The sequence below is a fragment of the Phyllobates terribilis genome, unplaced genomic scaffold, assembly GCF_046119375.1.
Source record: "Phyllobates terribilis strain yellow unplaced genomic scaffold, ASM4611937v1 Scaffold_199__1_contigs__length_3552030, whole genome shotgun sequence".
In the NCBI taxonomy this organism is placed as follows: Eukaryota; Metazoa; Chordata; class Amphibia; order Anura; family Dendrobatidae; genus Phyllobates; species Phyllobates terribilis.
The window spans coordinates 2,928,361-2,936,829 of NW_027362959.1; positions in this window are offsets into that span (position 1 = coordinate 2,928,361).

The following is an 8,469-nucleotide window of genomic DNA, read 5'->3' on the forward strand; positions in this document are numbered from 1 at the left end:
CAGTACTGTACATAGTATGATGGCTCCACATACAGCCCTGCACATAGTATGATGACTCCACATACAGTACTGTACATAGTATGATGACTCCACATACAGTACTGTACATAGTATGATGGCTCCACATACAGTCCTGCACATAGTATGATGACTCCACATACAGTCCTGCACATAGTATGATGACTCCACATACAGTACTGTACATAGTATGATGGCTCCACATACAGTCCTGCACATAGTATGATGACTCCACATACAGTACTGTACATAGTATGATTGCTCCACATACAGTCCTGTACATAGTATGATGGCTCCACATACAGCCCTGTACATAGTATGATGGCTCCACATACAGTCCTGTACATAGTATGATGGCTCCACATACAGTACTGTACATAGTATGATGGCTCCACATACAGCCCTGCACATAGTATGATGACTCCACATACAGTCCTGTACATAGTATGATGGCTCCACATACAGCCCTGTACATAGTATGATGGCTCCACATACAGCCCTGTACATAGTATGATGGCTCCACATACAGCCCTGTACATAGTATGATGGCTCCACATACAGCCCTGTACATAGTATGATGGCTCCACATACAGTCCTGTACATAGTATGATGGCTCCACATACAGTCCTGTACATAGTATGATGACTCCACATACAGCCCTGTACATAGTATGATGACTCCACATACAGTCCTGTACATAGTATGATGGCTCCACATACAGTCCTGTACATAGTATGATGGCTCCACATACAGCCCTGTACATAGTATGATGGCTCCACATACAGTCCTGTACATAGTATGATGACTCCACATACAGTCCTGTACATAGTATGATGGCTCCACATACAGTCCTGTACATAGTATGATGACTCCACATACAGCCCTGTACATAGTATGATGGCTCCACATACAGCCCTGTACATAGTATGATGGCTCCACATACAGCCCTGTACATAGTATGATGGCTCCACATACAGCCCTGTACATAGTATGATGGCTCCACATACAGCCCTGTACATAGTATGATGGCTCCACATACAGCCCTGTACATAGTATGATGGCTCCACATACAGTCCTGTACATAGTATGATGGCTCCACATACAGTCCTGTACATAGTATGATGGCTCCACATACAGTCCTGTACATAGTATGATGGCTCCACATACAGCCCTGTACATAGTATGATGAGCCCACATACAGCCCTGCACATAGTATGATGGCTCCACATACAGTCCTGTACATAGTATGATGGCTCCACATACAGCCCTGTACATAGTATGATGGCTCCACATACAGTCCTGTACATAGTATGATGACTCCACATACAGTCCTGTACATAGTGTGATGGCTCCACATACAGCCCTGTACATAGTATGATGACTCCACATACAGTCCTGTACATAGTATGATGACTCCACATACAGTCCTGTACATAGTATGATGGCTCCACATACAGTCCTGCACATAGTATGATGACTCCACATACAGTCCTGTACATAGTATGATGGCTCCACATACAGTCCTGTACATAGTATGATGAGCCCACATACAGCCCTGCACATAGTATGATGGCTCCACATACAGTCCTGTACATAGTATGATGGCTCCACATACAGCCCTGTACATAGTATGATGAGCCCACATACAGCCCTGCACATAGTATGATGGCTCCACATACAGTCCTGTACATAGTATGATGGCTCCACATACAGTCCTGTACATAGTATGATGGCTCCACATACAGTCCTGTACATAGTATGATGACTCCACATACAGCCCTGTACATAGTATGATGGCTCCACATACAGTCCTGTACATAGTATGATGACTCCACATACAGCCCTGTACATAGTATGATGACTCCACATACAGCCCTGTACATAGTATGATGGCCCCACATACAGTCCTGTACATAGTATGATGACTCCACATACAGTCCTGTACATAGTATGATGACTCCACATACAGCCCTGTACATAGTATGATGACTTCACATACAGTCCTGTACATAGTATGATGGCTCCACATACAGTCCTGTACATAGTATGATGACACCACATACAGCCCTGTACATAGTATGATGACTCCACATACAGCCCTGTACATAGTATGATGGCTCCACATACAGTCCTGTACATAGTATGATGGCTCCACATACAGCCCTGTACATAGTATGATGACTTCACATACAGTCCTGTACATAGTATGATGGCTCCACATACAGCCCTGTACATAGTATGATGGCTCCACATACAGTCCTGTACATAGTATGATGGCTCCACATACAGTCCTGTACATAGTATGATGGCTCCACATACAGCCCTGTACATAGTATGATGGCTCCACATACAGCCCTGTACATAGTATGATGGCTCCACATACAGCCCTGTACATAGTATGATGACTCCACATACAGTCCTGTACATAGTATGATGACTCCACATACAGTCCTGTACATAGTATGATGACTCCACATACAGCCCTGTACATAGTATGATGACTCCACATACAGCCCTGTACATAGTATGATGACTCCACATACAGCCCTGTACATAGTATGATGACTCCACATACAGTCCTGTACATAGTATGATGGCTCCACATACAGCCCTGTACATAGTATGATGGCTCCACATACAGCCCTGTACATAGTATGATGGCTCCACATACAGCCCTGTACATAGTATGATGGCTCCACATACAGCCCTGTACATAGTATGATTACTCCACATACAGTCCTGTACATAGTATGATTGCTCCACATACAGCCCTGTACATAGTATGATGACTCCACATACAGCCCTGTACATAGTATGATGACTTCACATACAGTCCTGTACATAGTATGATGACTCCACATACAGCCCTGTACATAGTATGATGACTTCACATACAGTCCTGTACATAGTATGATTGCTCCACATACAGCCCTGTACATAGTATGATGACTCCACATACAGCCCTGTACATAGTATGATGACTTCACATACAGTCCTGTACATAGTATGATTACTCCACATACAGCCCTGTACATAGTATGATGACTCCACATACAGCCTTGTACATAGTATGATGACTCCACATACAGCCCTGCACATAGTATGATGACTCCACATACAGACCTGTACATAGTATGATGGCTCCACATACAGCCCTGTACATAGTATGATGGCTCCACATACAGTTCTGTACATAGTATGATGGCTCCACATACAGTCCTGTACATAGTATGATGTCTCCACATACAGCCCTGTACATAGTATGATGACTCCACATACAGCCCTGTACATAGTATGATGGCTCCACATACAGCCCTGTACATAGTATGATGGCTCCACATACAGTTCTGTACATAGTATGATGTCTCCACATACAGCCCTGTACATAGTATGATGGCTCCACATACAGTCCTGTACATAGTATGATGTCTCCACATACAGCCCTGTACATAGTATGATGGCTCCACATACAGTCCTGTACATAGTATGATGTCTCCACATACAGCCCTGTACATAGTATGATGGCTCCACATACAGCCTTGTACATAGTATGATGGCTCCACATACAGCCCTGTACATAGTATGATGACTCCACATACAGCCCTGCACATAGTATGATGACTCCACATACAGCCCTGCACATAGTATGATGACTCCACATACAGCCCTGTACATAGTATGATGGCTCCACATACAGCCCTGTACATAGTATGATGACTCCACATACAGCCCTGCACATAGTATGATGACTCCACATACAGCCCTGCACATAGTTTGATGGCCCCACATACAGCCCTGTACATAGTATGATGGCTCCACATACAGCCCTGTACATAGTATGATGGCTCCACATACAGTCCTGTACATAGTATGATGGCTCCACATACAGCCCTGTACATAGTATGATGGCTCCACATACAGCCCTGTACATAGTATGATGGCTCCACATACAGTCCTGTACATAGTATGATGGCTCCACATACAGTACTGTACATAGTATGATGGCTCCACATACAGCCCTGCACATAGTATGATGACTCCACATACAGTCCTGTACATAGTATGATGGCTCCACATACAGCCCTGTACATAGTATGATGGCTCCACATACAGTCCTGTACATAGTATGATGGCTCCACATACAGCCCTGTACATAGTATGATGGCTCCACATACAGTCCTGCACATAGTATGATGGCTCCACATACAGCCCTGTACATAGTATGATGGCTCCACATACAGTCCTGTACATAGTATGATGGCTCCACATACAGTCCTGTACATAGTATGATGGCTCCACATACAGCCCTGTACATAGTATGATGGCTCCACATACAGTCCTGTACATAGTATGATGGCTCCACATACAGTCCTGTACATAGTATGATGGCTCCACATACAGTCCTGTACATAGTATGATGGCTCCACATACAGTCCTGCACATAGTATGATGGCTCCACATACAGCCCTGTACATAGTATGATGACTCCACATACAGCCCTAAACATAGTATGATGGCTCCACATACAGTCCTGTACATAGTATGATGGCTCCACATACAGCCCTGTACATAGTATGATGACTCCACATACAGTCCTGTACATAGTATGATGGCTCCACATACAGCCCTGTACATAGTATGATGACTCCACATACAGCCCTGTACATAGTATGATGGCTCCACATACAGTCCTGCACATAGTATGATGACTCCACATACAGTCCTGTACATAGTATGATGACTCCACATACAGTCCTGTACATAGTATGATGGCTCCACATACAGTCCTGTACATAGTATGATGAGCCCACATACAGCCCTGCACATAGTATGATGGCTCCACATACAGTCCTGTACATAGTATGATGGCTCCACATACAGTCCTGTACATAGTATGATGGCTCCACATACAGTCCTGTACATAGTATGATGAGCCCACATACAGCCCTGCACATAGTATGATGGCTCCACATACAGTCCTGTACATAGTATGATGGCTCCACATACAGTCCTGTACATAGTATGATGGCTCCACATACAGTCCTGTACATAGTATGATGGCTCCACATACAGTCCTGCACATAGTATGATGGCTCCACATACAGTCCTGTACATAGTATGATGGCTCCACATACAGTCCTGTACATAGTATGATGAGCCCACATACAGCCCTGCACATAGTATGATGGCTCCACATACAGTCCTGTACATAGTATGATGGCTCCACATACAGTCCTGTACATAGTATGATGGCTCCACATACAGTCCTGCACATAGTATAATTGCTCCACATACAGCCCTGTACATAGTATGATGACTCCACATACAGCCCTGTACATAGTATGATGACTTCACATACAGTCCTGTACATAGTATGATGGCTCCACATACAGCCCTGTACATAGTATGATGACTTCACATACAGTCCTATACATAGTATGATTGCTCCACATACAGTCCTGTACATAGTGTGATGGCTCCACATACAGCCCTGTACATAGTATGATGACTTCACATACAGTCCTATACATAGTATGATTGCTCCACATACAGCCCTGTACATAGTATGATGGCTCCACATACAGTCCTGTACATAGTATGATGGCTCCACATACAGTACTGTACATAGTGTGATGACTCCACATACAGTCCTGTACATAGTATGATGACTCCACATACAGCCCTGTACATAGTATGATGACTCCACATACAGCCCTGTACATAGTATGATGGCTCCACATACAGCCCTGTACATAGTATGATGGCTCCACATACAGCCCTGTACATAGTATGATGGCTCCACATACAGCCCTGTACATAGTATGATGACTCCACATACAGCCCTGTACATAGTATGATGGCTCCACATACAGTCCTGTACATAGTATGATGGCTCCACATACAGTCCTGTACATAGTATGATGGCCCCACATACAGTCCTGTACATAGTATGATGACTCCACATACAGCCCTGTACATAGTATGATGGCTCCACATACAGCCCTGTACATAGTATGATGGCTCCACATACAGCCCTGTACATAGTATGATGACTCCACATACAGCCCTGTACATAGTATGATGGCTCCACATACAGCCCTGTACATAGTATGATGACTCCACATACAGTCCTGTACATAGTATGATGACTCCACATACAGCCCTGTACATAGTATGATGACTCCACATACAGTCCTGTACATAGTATGATGGCTCCACATACAGCCCTGTACATAGTATGATGACTTCACATACAGTCCTGTACATAGTATGATGACTCCACATACAGCCCTGTACATAGTATGATGGCTCCACATACAGCCCTGTACATAGTATGATGGCTCCACATACAGCCCTGTACATAGTATGATGGCTCCACATACAGTCCTGTACATAGTATGATGACTCCACATACAGCCCTGTACATAGTATGATGGCTCCACATACAGCCCTGTACATAGTATGATGACTTCACATACAGTCCTGTACATAGTATGATGGCTCCACATAGAGCCCTGTACATAGTATGATGGCTCCACATACAGTCCTGTACATAGTATGATGGCTCCACATACAGCCCTGTACATAGTATGATGGCTCCACATACAGTCCTGTACATAGTATGATGACTCCACATACAGTCCTGTACATAGTATGATGGCTCCACATACAGTCCTGTACATAGTATGATGGCTCCACATACAGTCCTGTACATAGTATGATGGCTCCACATACAGTCCTGTACATAGTATGATGGCTCCACATACAGTCCTGTACATAGTATGATGGCTCCACATACAGCCCTGTACATAGTATGATGGCTCCACATACAGTCCTGTACATAGTATGATGACTCCACATACAGTCCTGTACATAGTATGATGGCTCCACATACAGTCCTGTACATAGTATGATGGCTCCACATACAGCCCTGTACATAGTATGATGGCTCCACATACAGTCCTGTACATAGTATGATGGCTCCACATACAGCCCTGTACATAGTATGATGGCTCCACATACAGCCCTGTACATAGTATGATGACTCCACATACAGTCCTGTACATAGTATGATGGCTCCACATACAGTCCTGTACATAGTATGATGGCTCCACATACAGCCCTGTACATAGTATGATGGCTCCACATACAGCCCTGTACATAGTATGATGACTCCACATACAGTCCTGTACATAGTATGATGGCTCCACATACAGCCCTGTACATAGTATGATGGCTCCACATACAGCCCTGTACATAGTATGATGACTCCACATACAGTCCTGTACATAGTATGATGGCTCCACATACAGTCCTGTACATAGTATGATGGCCCCACATACAGTCCTGCACATAGTATGATGGCTCCACATACAGCCCTGTACATAGTATGATGGCTCCACATACAGCCCTGTACATAGTATGATGGCTCCACATACAGCCCTGTACATAGTATGATGACTCCACATACAGCCCTGTACATAGTATGATGACTCCACATACAGTCCTGTACATAGTATGATGACTCCACATACAGTCCTGTACATAGTATGATGGCTCCACATACAGTCCTGTACATAGTATGATGGCTCCACATACAGACCTGTACATAGTATGATGGCTCCACATACAGTCCTGTACATAGTATGATGGCTCCACATACAGTCCTGTACATAGTATGATGACTCCACATACAGTCCTGTACATAGTATGATGACTCCACATACAGTCCTGTACATAGTGTGATGGCTCCACATACAGCCCTGTACATAGTGTGATGGCTCCACATACAGTCCTGCACATAGTATGATGGCTCCACATACAGCCCTGTACATAGTATGATGACTCCACATACAGCCCTGTACATAGTGTGATGGCTCCACATACAGCCCTGTACATAGTATGATGACTCCACATACAGCCCTGTACATAGTATGATGACTCCACATACAGCCCTGTACATAGTATGATGACTCCACATACAGTCCTGTACATAGTATGATGACTCCACATACAGTCCTGTACATAGTATGATGACTCCACATACAGTCCTGTACATAGTATGATGACTCCACATACAGCCCTGTACATAGTATGATGACTCCACATACAGCCCTGTACATAGTATGATGGCTCCACATACAGCCCTGTACATAGTATGATGTCTCCACATACAGCCCTGTACATAGTATGATGACTCCACATACAGCCCTGTACATAGTATGATGGCTCCACATACAGCCCTGTACATAGTATGATGTCTCCACATACAGTCCTGTACATAGTATGATGGCTCCACATACAGCCCTGTACATAGTATGATGGCTCCACATACAGTCCTGTACATAGTATGATGACTCCACATACAGCCCTGTACATAGTATGATGGCTCCACATACAGTCCTGTACATAGTATGATGACTCCACATACAGCCCTGTACATAGTATGAT